The sequence below is a fragment of the Mobula birostris genome, chromosome 19 (assembly GCF_030028105.1).
Source record: "Mobula birostris isolate sMobBir1 chromosome 19, sMobBir1.hap1, whole genome shotgun sequence".
Lineage (NCBI taxonomy): Eukaryota > Metazoa > Chordata > Chondrichthyes > Myliobatiformes > Myliobatidae > Mobula > Mobula birostris.
The window spans coordinates 28,695,634-28,710,877 of record NC_092388.1 but is presented as its reverse complement, the minus strand read 5'-3'; positions in this window follow the sequence as shown (position 1 = coordinate 28,710,877).

Below are 15,244 nucleotides of genomic sequence, written 5' to 3'. Positions count from 1 at the left end.
AGAGATGTTTTTAATGTATGTATATACAGATGGTTATCACTTGCATGAATACTTATTTTGTAGTCTTCATATTAAAGTGATGGTCAGAGATTGCGAGAGAAATCATTCATCTCTGACAACCAGTTACTTTATCATTTTTTGTCCAATTTTAAAGCATTGCAAAGATAAATTGTTAGAAATACCAAAATTACTAAAAAAGCTGAAGAATTTTCATTCGGGATTAAAGGAGGATTCACAGTGAATGATGTATGGATGGAATAACACAGGCCATTGTTCAGCAGTTCCGTAGGGTTCAGTTCCTCCTTGGTCAGTCTGAGAACATCAGAATCAGGATCAGGTTTAAAAGAATTTCAGGATGTATATTGTATACATTTCTCTGACATTAATTTTTCCGATTGAAATATCACCAGCATTGGTTGTGAAATCTGTTAACTTAGTGGTAGCAGTACAATGCAATACATCATAAATATAGGAAAATAAATAAATTACAGTAAATATATGTATATTAACCAGTTGAATTAAAAATAGTGCAAAAACAGAAATAATTAAAATATAATTGAGGCAGTATTCAAGGGTTCAATGTCCATCTAGAAATCAGATGTCAGAGGGGAAGAAGTTGTTCCTCAATCGCTGAGTGTGTGACTTCAGTATTAATAGACCGACCAATCTGGGTTGAGTTGAATGATAGATGCCCAATGGACCGGTCGCATGGCTCCATGGTTGGACTTCCCACAAATTTAATAAGAAAGCCCTATTTCACTGGGATTCCCTAGCATGATGTTTCTCTAACAAGAGAAAATCTGCGGATGCTGGATTTCCAAGCAACACACACACACACACACACACACACACACACACACACACACACACATAATGCTGGATGAACTCAGCAGGCCTGGCAGCATCTATGGAAAAGAGTACAGTAGATTTTTTAGGCCAAAACCCTTCACTCCAGTCTTGACGAAGGGTCTTGGCCCATAATGATTCCATAGATGATGTTTCTCTATATTTTCAATAGTCACAGTTGTCAAGTTAGTCATTTACATAAATCATGATTGCCAGCCAAATTTAGGGTAGGAATTTAAGATTTAAAACAAAAATCACTTTAATGCTTTCAATTACTTTTAAGTTCTTAGTGCATTTTAATTAATTTATGTTTCGTTTTAAAAATATTTAAACTTTTAAAGATTATTTTAAGAATGTCTAATTTTTTAAAAAGACTCTGAACATAAGCCACTAGGGCATTCTGCAGTGGAAACTGAGCGTATCTCTGCTTGAGGCCCTCTCATTTTTAAAACCTTGTAAAGTAATATTATCCAGCTTATAGGAATGCACACTGAATTCTTCCAACTTTCCACATCTTGCCTTGGTAAGTGCAGGCTGATAGGAATTATAGGTGACTAGTTGCTGAGCTGGATTTAGGGTCAATTTCACTTGTAAGATTTTTTTAACTTACTAATTTTTAATCATTGCTTAGTAAGAGAATTGAGGATCATCTAAAAATTAAAATGCATAAGTCTTGTTTGTCAATATGCTAAGAGAGCCTGATCTTGATATTTCATTCAGACAATTCCCTTAATAAGTCATAGATGCAGAATTTTAATATAATGAGTTTGTTCAGATGATATTACTTCATGAAAACTGGATCAGGGTAAACCATTAGTGTTATGTTTGTGGTACTGGGTAGCTGGGCAGCGTTGAGTAGCACATAGTAGAAAGGAAGAAATGAGAAACAAAGATGCAGCTGTTTATTTTGCTCGTAAGTCATCTACCCAGAATGCCCTCTCATGGTACATCAGTACATGATACACAGTGAAACTTGACAGCACCCCGTAAGGGTCAAATTATACATGAATACATCACATATCCCAACCGCCCCCTCCTCCATTTTAAAGTTGTCTTCCCCTTTCCATGCACAGAACAGCTACAGAACTAACAACATTCAACTAACAGTGAAAAACAGATTTTTTCTAAGTCTGGGAAAGAGGGTAGACTGCTTCCATTCCCAGAAATAACCCTGTGGATTATTCTGCTCCATATGCTTGGGGTTAGTCACTAAGGTAGAGATTCAGTCTGTCTGAAGGCTACCTATTCCTGTGAGGGTACCGACAACCTGGTAATTTTATCTCTTGCCATGTGTATAGATCTTGGCTTGAGTATTGCATTGTCAGTAGGGGATAAGTCATAAAGAACAAGTGATAGGGATGCACTGGTGATGTCATTTGATCTTAACAGAGGTTCTGCAATCACGATCTCAGAATTCTGTCCCATTTTTACAACTGCATCTGGATTGTGTTGGGGTTCAGTAGCCTCAGAAGTGGGCAGCAGCTGGTGAGCATGCTTTCTCCAGATGTTGTGGTTACTAGTTTCCACCTTGTGTGACATAGCACCAGTTGGTTCCACCACCATCACAGGAATGCAGTCTGTTCCAAGGATGTAGTTCTGGGCAAGTACTCTTCCTTCAGCTGTGAAACTTCTGTAGTTTGCTTTGGCACAACTCTCTGCTTGGGTTTTCTATTCATTTAACACAATCTGCTTTGTGTTTGGGAGTCTAAGCAGGTCAAGCCAGTGTGAAGCTGTCTTTTTATCAGTGTGGTGGCTGGAGCCATTTTGGTGGTGGTGTGAGGTGTATCGCAGTATGTCAGTTAAAAAGTGATAAGATGCTGGTTGAGGGATCCACTTCTCCCCGAAGTCTTGTGAGCTTGTTTCATTGTTTGTACAACTTGTTCAGCAAGGTCATTAGTGACTGGATGAAATGGTGCTAACTTGACGAGCTGAATATAGTTTGCTTCCAGAAATGCCTTGGATTCTTCAGATAAGTGTTGTGAGCCATTGTAACTTGCAAGCTGTTGAGGAAGCCCAAAGTGGCTAAAGATGAATGGAGCTCCTTAATACATTTTTCCAATGTGGTGCTCTTCATGAGATGGCAACATTGGGCCATTTGCTCTGTGCGTCCACTAAGTCTAAGAACATCTCTCCTGCAAAATCTATGTCACTCCTTTGCCATGGTTCTTCAAGCCATTCCCATGGATACACAGTAGCAAGTTGAGGAGCATTTTTCACTTGTTGACAATGTGGGAAAGCTTTGGCCTTTTCTTCAGTGGTTACTTTCAGTCTCAGCCACCAGAAGTAGCTGTGTGTGATTTATTTCATGTGCACTATGTCACAGTGTCCTGCATGTACATAGATTGTCAAGCCCAAGCTTTCTTCATAGTGGCGGAATGACAACATGGTAGTCTCAAAGTAAGCATCCTGTTTGGACTGTCAACTCCTTCCATCGAACCTGGTTTCAATTCTATGGATGGCTCTCCTTTCCATTTTTGAGTTACCATGTCCACCTCTTTAGATAGAGCAGGGTCAGTACATGCGTGCTTGTGCCACGGTTATCAAAGCTGTAGGTACTTTCCTGAAGTAAAAGATCTCTTTTTGGGATGGATGTGAAGAAATGTTTGGATAGCCCATCCGCATTTGAATAGTGCTGTGCGCTCACGTATTTTATATCATACTGATGTTCAGAGAGTAACATAGCCCAAAATTGCATTTGACTAGTAGCCAGGGAAGGAATGCTCACACGTGAACCAAAAATTGGCATCCAAGGTTGATGATCTGTCAGTAGTGTAAATTGTTGACCAAAGAGGAAAGGATGGAATCTCTTAACTCCAAAGAAAATTATGACTAGAGATAACAGGAGTTTTGGAATGTGCGCCGTCCAAAGAGGAGAGTGTTTTTTTCTTTCTTGCATGCCCGAGAGTGAGGTATTCACAGTGTTTTGTTTGGCGGAAGATGGAGAGAGAAGATGCCAGAACGGAGAGGTCGTAAACTGCAGGATGGAGTGGACTTTGAATGGTGCCGGGAGTCGATGACACCCGGTGGAAATCAATGGAGGAGTAACGGATGGTAAACCATGAGCTCTAATGAACACATTAGACTGTTTCATTAAAATGGGCCCTTTTCTTTTTGTTTTTCTTTACTAACCGTTTAGTCAAATTAAGAATTATGAAGCTAATTTGTTTAATTGCATATGGTGTACTGTTTGTTATTTTGTGATACTGATTTGTAACAGGGGACGCATCATGCAGCATCCACACAAGCAAGTGGTTTTGCACCTCAGATTTCACACGTTTGGTGGGCCAGAGACTGTCTTCCCTAGACTAACGTCACCGGCCGAACCTGAGGGTTACATTTATATAATCTAAACCTCTCAGCAATAATCAAAGGTTTCAGTGAATAATGGTCCTTGAAGACTTCAACTCAGAATGCATATCACCAGACTTAGCAGTTTGCACTAGACTGAGTAATAAATTAAATGTTTTTGCACCCATCACAGTCAGAAAAGTTGGAAGGTGAATATCATTAGAAATTTGATTTGTCTATGCAAAATATTCAAATCTTTCAGTGTATGAATGCCACTGCTCTGTTATTTTATCATACGGCCTCATATTTTCAAACATTGTCACCATCTTCTAACACAATCATGTTCCAAAAAAGTCAACTAGTCATATCTGTCTCTCTCTCTCTCCCTCTTATTTCTTTCATTTGACCATCCTATTCTCATTCTCTCCCCTCTGATTCTTTATTCACCACACTTACTGTGGCCATTTTACTCATGGCCTGTAAAGTCTTCTTTTAGCCAGCGTTGCATGCAGATTTTTCTCACCGAAGGGAATAAAAAAATCAATAAACATCATGTGAGGACTTGTCACCTCGTCACCAGTTGCTATATTTGTGGTACTGGGAAGCAGGGTATCTGTGAACAGCATATATAAGGGACAGAAAGGTGATGAATAAATGTGCAGCTGTTTATTTTGCTTGTAAATCATCTACCCAGAATGCCCTCCCACAACACACAAGGAAGTTTAACAACAGCCTATAATGTTCAGAATATACATGAATACATAACACTTAGTTCATGTTGAATGCAGGAATATGGTTAGATATGAGACGCAGACAGTACAGCAGATTACACTCCCTTTACTGGTCAACTGACACAAAGGTATTGAATGCTGATAATGAAACAGATTCAGATTTATTATCACTGATTTATGTGAAGAAAATACTGCTTCAGACAAGCAGATATAGAACCTGATATTTCATTAGGTACATTTAATATCAGAGAAATATATACAATATACATCCTGAAATTCTTTTTCTTTCAAGTCAAGTCAAGTCACTTTTTATTGTCATTTTGACCATAACTGCTGGTATAGTACACAGCAAAAATGAGACAATGTTTTTCAGGACCATGGTGCTACATGAAACAATACAAAAACTACACTGAACTTCATAAAAACAACACAAAAACTACACTAGACTACAGACCTACCCAGGACTACATAAAGTGCACAAAACAGTGCAGGAATTACAATAAATAATAAACAAGACAATAGGCACAGTAGAGGGCAGTAGGTTGGTGTCAGTCCAGGCTCTGGGTATTGAGGAGTCTGGTGGCTTGGGGGAAGAAACTGTTACATAGTCTGGTCGTGACAGCCCGAATGCTTTGGTGCCTTTTGCCAGATGGCAGGAGGGAGAAGAGTTTGTATGAGAGGTGTGTGGGGTCCTTCATAATGCTGTTTGCTTTACGGATGCAGCGTGTGGTATAAATGTCTGTAATGGCAGGAAGAGAGATCCCAATGATCTTCTCAGCTGACCTCACTATCCGCTGCAGGGTCTTGCGATCTGAGATGGTGCAATTTCCGAACCAGGCAGTGATGCAAATATCCATGAAAACAGAGTGCCCCAAAGAATGAAAGACAGTTAATGTTAGAATTCCAAAGCATCCCCCCCACTCCCCCTCCCACATATAAGCACCAGCAAGGCAACGACCCCCCCCACCCCCTCCAGCAAAAAGCATCTGTACCCTCCACCAAGCACTCATGTCTGCAGCAAGCATCAACAAAGACACAGACTTGCAGTACCCCAAAGACAACTTGTTCACCCAGTATCTGGCATACCACAAGCTCTCTCAGCCCCTAATAAGGGAAAAAGAGGTACCCCTGTTTCACGGAGAGAGGGGAGACATAATGAACAACTCTCTGATTTAAGATGTTAAAAGTCTGTTGTTTTGCTATTTCCAAGCTCTATGCCGAGAGAGTTGGCACCAGAAAGGTGCAGCTCTCTAGATGCACAATCCCCGGCCATTAAACCGCTGTTCCCGATGTTCCGTGTTCTCCCGCGATACTTCAGTGAGGGGCACCAGCCTAGAATCAGCATGTCTCCAGAGCTAGTGTTCCAGGCCACATCGTTGGGATATCAAAAAATTCTGACAGCATGTCCCAATCCCAGAAAGAAATGAAGTCAGAGTGAAACTCCAGGTCAGGGTCTTTAAAAGAACCTTTGAAGAGAGAAAAAAGAGATACTAAAGATAGAAATTGAGCTGTTTCTGAAGATGCAAGCAAAGTAGTCGCCGTTTAGCGCTATCATAACTTCACTCCACCCCTCCAATGTGGGAACTGAAATATCATTGCCAGTTATTGACTTTTCGATATGAACCCACAATTATATGATAACTTATGCTGCTAAATTGAAATAATTGTTAGGTTATTGTAAAAAAATCTCCAAAATGCTGAAGGATTTTTTTTTATATAATTCAGCTTTGTCAGTCGATTGTTCCTGTGTGCTTTTTAGTTCAGAATTTCCTTTCTTTATTTTTTCCATTTCGGTATTGTGTGGTGATCATGTGCTTATCTTAGAAATTTGATGTAGAAAATAATATAAGTGGTCACAGGGCAGTAAAAATAATAAAAGGATTAGAGAGACGTAACACGGATTAATGTTAGTGAATGTATGTTTAACAAATTTTACAATTTCTTGAGGTTCAAGAGCGAGAAGAATAAATAAGGGTGAAAAAGTATGTATGAGGTGTTTCATAAGTGAGGTTCCAAACAACAAGTTATTAATCAAAATTAGAATACCCAAGATTGGGGATAATATATAATTTAATGGCCAGAGAAAGCTGAGTAGAAATAAAATGAATAATTTGGGTTGAAAAGTGCTAACGTGTAGAATGGCACATAGATAGATACAGGGGCCAGTTACCCCAATCTATATCAGGTACTTGGATGAAGGGATCAGGTGTTAGGCCTATATTTGCTGGAGCATAGAAGAATGAGAGGAGAATTCAAAGATACATATACATTTCTTACAGGTCTTGCAAGGGCATATGCAGGGATGCTGTTTCCCTGAATGGGGTATTTACAACCAGAACTTACTATATCAAAATAAAGAAGATTAGAATTGAACTCAATACTCCAAGTATGGCCTAGTTAGAGTTTTCTGAAGCTGCAGCATAACTTTCTAACTCCTGACCCTAATGCCTCAGCTGACAATAGCAACCATGCCATTCCTGATGAAGAGTCTCGGCCCAAAACATCAACTGCTTATTTCTCTCCATAGATTCAGACCAACCTGTTAATTTCCTCCAGCATATGTGTGTTGCTCTGGATTTCCAACTTCTGCAGAATCTCTGGTGTTTAAGCTTGCTATGAAAAAATTCCATAGAATTCGTTGCCTCGGTCAGTTGTGGAGGCCAGGTCTGTATGTATACTTAAGACAGAGGTTGATAGATTCTTGATCAGTCGGGGCATAAAGCTATACGGGAAAAGGCAGCATTTGGGGCTGACAGGAAAATTAGATCAGCCATGATGAAATGGCAGAGCAGACTTGATATGCCAAAACCCCTAATTCTGCTCCTATATCTTATGGTCTTATATGCCCTCTGTACCACTTGGGCACAGAATTCATAAATTCATGTACCTTTGGTGAGGAAACAACCATTCTCAGTCAGAATAGAATTTTAGCATACAAACATAAAATGAGATCTGAAGCAGGAGGAAATAAAAAAAAACAACAAAGCTGAAGATTATTCATCTGAAATTCCATAATGCTTCAAATCTTTCTAAATTTTCCCTCACATCTCTGTATCCTAAAGTGTCATGTGTAGCGCAGTTATTCAGTTTGCTTGGATACCAGTCTCAACTCATTTCTAGTGAAGCATGATCCGATAGAACAACTCCCTCTCTCCCAAGGACTTGCACCAGTGCTCCATAAAATTAACTCCAGTTCTCCCATCTTTGAGACATGCATTCTACTGCCTGATCTTATGTAAATTAGTAATTGTTTACTGTGCCCTGCTTATTAATTAGAATTCTAGTTGCTCATGCTCTTTCAACAGAACTTACTTTTTTTCTTCTATTTCTGATGTACCATTCTTATTAAATCCTTTCCCACTCTCTCTAAGCTCTCTCCAAATCTGAGGAGATCTACTTAAACCTGGCATTTGGAACTTATGGGCGTAGTTACAGAGAACTACATGCGTCCCTCTAACTCAACTGATCCCTATCATTATTACAACCCTGTTCACTTTCTCAACTTCAATGCCCCTTTAAAATGGTCATTAGTTCATCTTCCTTGCAAAATCTCCTCTTATTCTCAAAGGATGCAAGAGCCTCTGATCTGTTGAATGAATGTAAAGATTGGGGCTTCTCCAGTGTTACCTTCTAGATTCCCATTGGTAATGTTTACATATTCCTACATACCTTCTCAACAACTATTTCTCTTGGAGCAAAGTATCCAGAGAACTTTCCTATCCCTGATGCATTACAAACTTCAGCTCATCAAATCTGAGTTAAATTTCCTTGAGTTGCACATACTCAGGACAGATGAGCTTACCATGGAAAGTAATAGAAAGTGACAGCTATTTCAAGTTATAGCTTCAGTGCCTCACCTACCCAGCCATTTTTTTGTCTTATTCCACATTTCCCTTATTTCATTGAGACCCCTTATTCACCCCCATTGACATTGCTTTCAGTGAGCACCCCACACTGTGCAGAAACACACTGAGCCTTGATGGAACCAATAGTATTAGAATGCAAAAATCCCACACATTCTGTGTCAGCTAACTTCAATTAACCAGCTCTAGCTCATTGCATAATTACTTAGCAGTCTGCTTGTTTACCTTTTAAATCTACCTGCTTACAAATGGTAATTACAAGGTTAAGAATTGTGGCAATTAAGCAAAGCAATTAAATGCTTAAAATGAAATCATGTCTTTATTCACCGTTACTCAATCTGTCGACACTATACTCACAGCGTCCTTCATGCAGTGTTTAGCAGTGATTTTGTGAGATTTTTGACCAAGAGAACAGTTCAAGTTCAGCCATTAACTATATCCAATACAAGGGCACACCATTGATGCACAGACAGGTTGAGCTGTGTCACAGACTGGTAACATATTGATGTCAATCAATGGTGTAATCTCATGACACCAGGAGCAGAAGAATTTCTAATGGCTAGCGCACCTGAATTCCGATGTGTCTCTATCAATTACATTATTGGAGAATTTCAGACCAGAGAACCAGATGCAGAAAAAGAATGTTGGTACCTAGCACCAAACAGAGTTGGTGTCCTCTTTGACACTGAGAGACTTCCCTATTGCTCTGGCTTAAATCCCAATAACTTCCCAATTGATCCTCTGGCTGTGTACAAGCCACCAATATTTGCTTACTGGAATGAGGACCTCACACAGGACCTGGTCATGGAAAACAATGCAGTCTTAGATGAGGGTGAAACAATATCCTACACTGTCCACGTCAATGTCCCATGGCAAAGCAATGTGATTAGCAGTTTTAACAACTTACAATTTGGCTGCAACCCTCTCAACAATGCAAACTTACAAGTTGACAGACCATGGGTTGTAGAAAAACTTCAGGCTCCTGCAAGTTCTGTCTCCTGAAATTTTGATGCAGACTGAAGTTGTTGGCAAAGATTCTATCCACACCAAGAAAAAGAAAAAACTTGACCCCAATGCAGGCAAATTCAAACTGACACCTGCCTGGAAATCTACTGACAGGATTGTCCTCTGGACACCTGACCATGTCCATTTTCCTTACGGCTTGCTAATGAACATTGCTTTCAATAACAAGGCACCACAGATCCTATTAAGTCTGATCCAGGCTACTCACCAGATGTTAGCATTGTTAAGACTGTTGAAGGTTTTATTAGGATTTATATGAAAACCGAGTACAGACCTAAGTTCCCACTGTCTCAGTGGAACTTAAAAAAACTTTCAGACACTAACAAACAGGAGTTTGATGCTTCCAAAATAAAGGACATTTTCCCCTACTCAGAATCTACAGCCAGAATTAAACAGACAGAAATTAAAGACACAACTACTGTCCCTTGCACATTAGACATGTCAGATTTGGAACTTGACATTCAGACACCAGGATAAGTACCAGGCACACCACCAGAGTGTACTACACCTCAAATGCAAAGGGTTACTTCAACATCAAGACAAGCTTGAAATTGTATGAATGTAAACACAAACATATCTGTACTGACTATATTGTACATGATTTCAATAAAAAAAATTAACTTGAACTGGCTAAAGACTCCTAACTCACTTTCCCACCACCACGCGGTTAAAATTTAACTAGTTGATGTCAGAGCCGGGTGGCGGAGCCAGCCCTAAGGAGGAGCCAACCCTAGGGGTGAGAGACCCCTGGCGGCAGTAACCCTAACTGCTGACGTGGCAATGACACAGAAGGGGTGGAGATCCTTCCCAACCCTTACCCTGGCGCTGTGCCAACCCTACTTTTTGCATAGTTTGGGAATTGGGGGGGATATGCAATTAATGCAGGGAAATGGCAGTGAGATAAATTATCAATCATGATCTGATCACATGACAATAAGTGCAAGGAGCCAAATGGATGATTTGTGCTTCTATTTGTTTTTGTATTTGTTCTTCATGCTGAAAACCATTCTTTTCACCTCTTTTTAATTGGTAGCCCCAGAAGCAGGTTTCAAGATCCAAGATTCAAGTACATTTACTATCAAAGAAACTAAAAAATTATACGATCTTGAAATTTCAATGTCTCCCAATCAAAGGATATATAGAGAAAAGGTCGGTTACCCTCGGCTTCTCCAGCTTCCTCTCATGTCCAAAAGATACGAGAGCTCTCAAGTTAATTGGACTTCATAGGTTGTCCCTAGTGGATAGGTGAATGGTTGAATCTAGAACATACAACTTAGATCATTACAGCATAATACATGCCCTTTGTACCAACCTTTTATTCTACTGTAAGATCAATCTAACCCCTTCCTCCATTTTTCTTTCAACCATGTGTCTATTAATACCCCAAGGAACTAAGGTCCAAAAATTTTAGTCTTCTCTATATTTGACTGTGAGGAATATTTAATCATCCATACTCAGATTTAAATATTAGGTTTATTTGTCACATGTACATTGACACATTGAAGTATACAGTGAAATATATTGTTTGTGTCAAGTTCCTCAAAGTCCTCCTTAAATGCCTCTAATGTATTTCCCTCTACCCATTATCTCTGGCAAGGTGTTCCATGTACCACCACTCTCTGTTACTCCTGATATACCCCCTGTACTTTCCTCCAACCATCTTAAAATTATGGCCCCTTGTATTAGCCATTTCTGCACTGGGAAAAGGTTTCTGGCTCTCTGCTCGATCGATGCCACTTGCCATCTTGTACATTCTATTAAGTCATCTGTCATCCTCCTTCGATCCAAAGAGAAAATTCCGAGCTCAGTCAACCTATCTTCATAAGACATGTCCTCTAACCTAAACAGCATACTTCTATTCCAAGTGTGGTCTAATCAGGGTCTTATAGAACCGCAACATTACTTCATGGCTCTTGAACTTAATCCCCCAACTAATGAAGGCCAACGCACCATATGCCTTCTTAATCACTCTATCAACTTGAGTGGCAACTTTAATGGATCCAGGGAGAGTTATGGGAAATGTAAGGAGAGTACATAAGACAGAAAGTGAATAGAGGAATGGCATTGCACTATGAGCTGATTCAGACTTAATGGACCAAAGTGGCATTCATATGTCGAAAGCAAATATGGAAATAATATGCTATCAGCTTCTGAAATTTGGATTGCATGCCTGAAAGAATAGTTGACAACATGTTTGAAAAAATAATTAGAAACATTTGAAAAAGAAAACAATAAATTTATGGGGAAGTGTAGGGGAGAAACACTAATTGGATGGCACTTTTAAGTACCTGGCACTGATATGAGGTGCAGTAAATAGCTCCTGCTGCTCTGAACCATTCTAGTTTACAGCCTCCTCTGCCCAGCATTGTCCCAATGTGAAGCCTTTCCTGGAAGCAAATAAACTTTCCAGACAGAACACGCAGAGCTTCAGTTTGAGCACAGCTACTCATTCCTCACCTGATAAATGGCCGCTGGAATTTGAAAATCAAATTGGAGGTGGGCAAGTACTTTCCAATTGATATTCCAGGTATGCTCATTGCAGTTTCAGGCAATGCTATGAAGAACTGAGCTCAAATGAGTGTTTGTGATGTCTGGATGCAAATATAGCTGGGGTCACACAGACTCCAGCCATTTTTTAAATTAACTACCAAAGTCTGCTCAAAAACACCTGAGGAAATATTCTTTGGCTCTGCCTAGAGGACCTTTTGCTCAAAACACATCACTGTGAGACTCCTCATATGATCTCTCTGATTTGCTAGGCCATGCCCTCAGAGTTATTGGCTGATGACCACTTTTCCCAGGGTTAGTGAGGAGCCAAAAATGAGGCCCAAACTAAAACTACTTCAGTTGCTCCAGTGCATCGGGCACAAAAACCTGGCCACACCACTCACATTATAAACACAAGAGATGCTACAGATGCCGGAAATTTTGAGCAGCACACAAATTCTGAAAATTCTGCAAATCATTCAGCACCCATGGAGGGAAATAAATATTAATAATTTTGGGCTGAGATCTTTCATGATGCTTCACCCTAATGATATTTAAGTAAGGTTAAAAGCATCATGATCCTCAAGTTTTTGGGGCCTATATCTAAGAACAATTGAAGAGGGTCCAGAGGAAGATTATGAGAAAAAAATCCTGTAAATGAAAGGGTGAATCCACGAGGAGCACTTGATGGCTCTGGCTCTGTACTCACTGGAGGTTGGAAAAATGAGAGGTAATTTCATTGAAACCTAACAGATATTGAAAGGCCTAGATAGAGTGGACGTTGAGAGGATGTTTCATATAGTGGGAAAGTCTAGGGCCAGAGAGCACACACTCACAATAGAAGGGAGTCCTTTTGAACAAAAATAAGGAGGATTTTCTTTTACAGCAGGGTGGTGAGTAGGTGGAATAGAGTCAATGGTGCCTAATGGCGACTCTTTTGCTTGCATCTTTGGAAACAGCTCTATTTCTATCTTTATTATCTCTATTTTTCCCTTTCAGGGTTCTTTTGAAGACCCTGACCTGGAGTTACACGCTGACTACGGTTCTTTGCAGGAACGGGTCCCACTCCCGGGGCTGCATGACTGGTCGTTATTCAGTATGCCAAATGTGCGGCCTAAGGGCTTCACTCACTTTCGGATTTCGTGGCTCTGGAGATGGGCGGATCGAAGGTTCGTATCACGGCGGGAGATCAGTGTGTCGTGGGAGTCAGAAGGTCCTTGGCTGTGTGCCCAGAAACCTAAGATCGGAAAAAGCAATGCAATGGGCTTATAACATCGTAAACCAGCAAGTTGTTTGTTATGTCTCCCCTCTCGCTGTGAAACAGAGACACCTTCTTCTCCCTTATTAGGGAGGGATAGAGCTTGTGGTATGGTAAATACCGGGTGAACTTTGGGGTACTGCAAGTCTGTGATTCTGCTGTTGCTTTGCTGCATGCTTGAGTGCTTGTTGGGGGGTGCTAATGCTTTTTTTTTGCTAGTGGAGGAGGGTGGATGGTTGCTTGCTGCCGCTTACGCGTGTGAGGGAGGGGATTTGCGGGGTACTTTGGGGGTTCTAACATTTAACTGCCATTCCTTCTTTGGGGGCACTCCCCCATTTTCGTGGATGGTTGCAAAGAAAAAAACATTTCAGGATGTGTATTCTGTACATTTCTCTAACATTAAATGTACTTTTGAAACCTTTGATTGCCATAGTTGGCCATGGAGGCTATGCCATACTATGTTTTTTAATCCAAAGTTGATAGGTTCTTGATTAGTTTAAGTATCAAAGGTTACAGGGAGAAGGCAGGAAAAATGGGGTTGAGAGGGAAAATACAGCAGCCATGATTGAATAGCAGAGCAGACCCAACTGACCAGCTAGCTTAATTCTACTCTTATGTCTTATGGTCTTATATGATTTGTAGAATGTAGTTTGTGTTTCTCAATGAAACGTCATTTTGTATCAATTTCAAACTGTACATGTGTTGTAAATTCTTGCAGATGCTGGCCTTTAGCCTAGCATTTCCAATCCTGCCTCAGGATTCTCAACATTTTTCAGCTAGAGGATAGCATTTTCGAAATGATGGGATGGGAGAGGAGAATGCTTGCAGGGTTTAGAAACATATTGGCAGGCTAGTGTGGAGTGGTGATCTGAGGGGGCATGTTCTTTGTTCAGAGAGCCACGTAGACATCCAGGATTACAGCCAAGTTGGCCTAGCAGAAGTCTGGCAGAACATTCTCTGTATTGAGTGATAATAAATTACTCTGGTTTATAAATCACTGTACCCAGGGAAAATTTGCAACTCTGGTAAATATATATGATTACACTAACTGCTGAGAGCTAAAGGAGAATTAGTTAAGATCATCTTTCCCGGAATATGGTGTTTCAAGCAGCAAGTAGCTAACTGGAGGTGTGGCAGAACTAGCACCAACCTCTAATGATCCTGAGGTCAGGCTTTGCAGGTCACGCTCCGTGTATTATTTGTTTACTTCTTTATTGTTTGCAGTTTGTTCCTTTTTTCACACATTGGATGTTTGATGGTCATTGGCCGGAGGTTTTCATGGATTCGATTGTGTTTCTTTGTTTTGTGGCTGCCTGCAAGAAGATGAATCTCAAGATTGTACATGGTATACGTACTTCGATATTAAATCTACTTTGAACTCTTGGGCGCAAATTAGCCTTGGTAACCAGATGGGGTTGAGTTTTGGGCTGGAGAATGTCATTGATCTCAGAAAAACAAAGAATAATATTTGAGCGGTGATCCTTCAAATACCCTATTCAGGGAAAATGGGATCAGAAAAATGACCATTATAATCATTAGCTTAGAACAATCATATATCAGACCAATGACAATGATCATCATTTTGATGATGAATTTTATGATACTATTGAGATTATATGAAGGAAACTTACCTATGAAGAAAAAAAGCTGGGGAAAACTAAAGTTCTACTATGCCCTGTGGAAGATGCTAGCAGTATGTCAAAAATTTGAGCGTGTTAGAGAGCAGAAGTGAGGGTTGTCGCTATTAC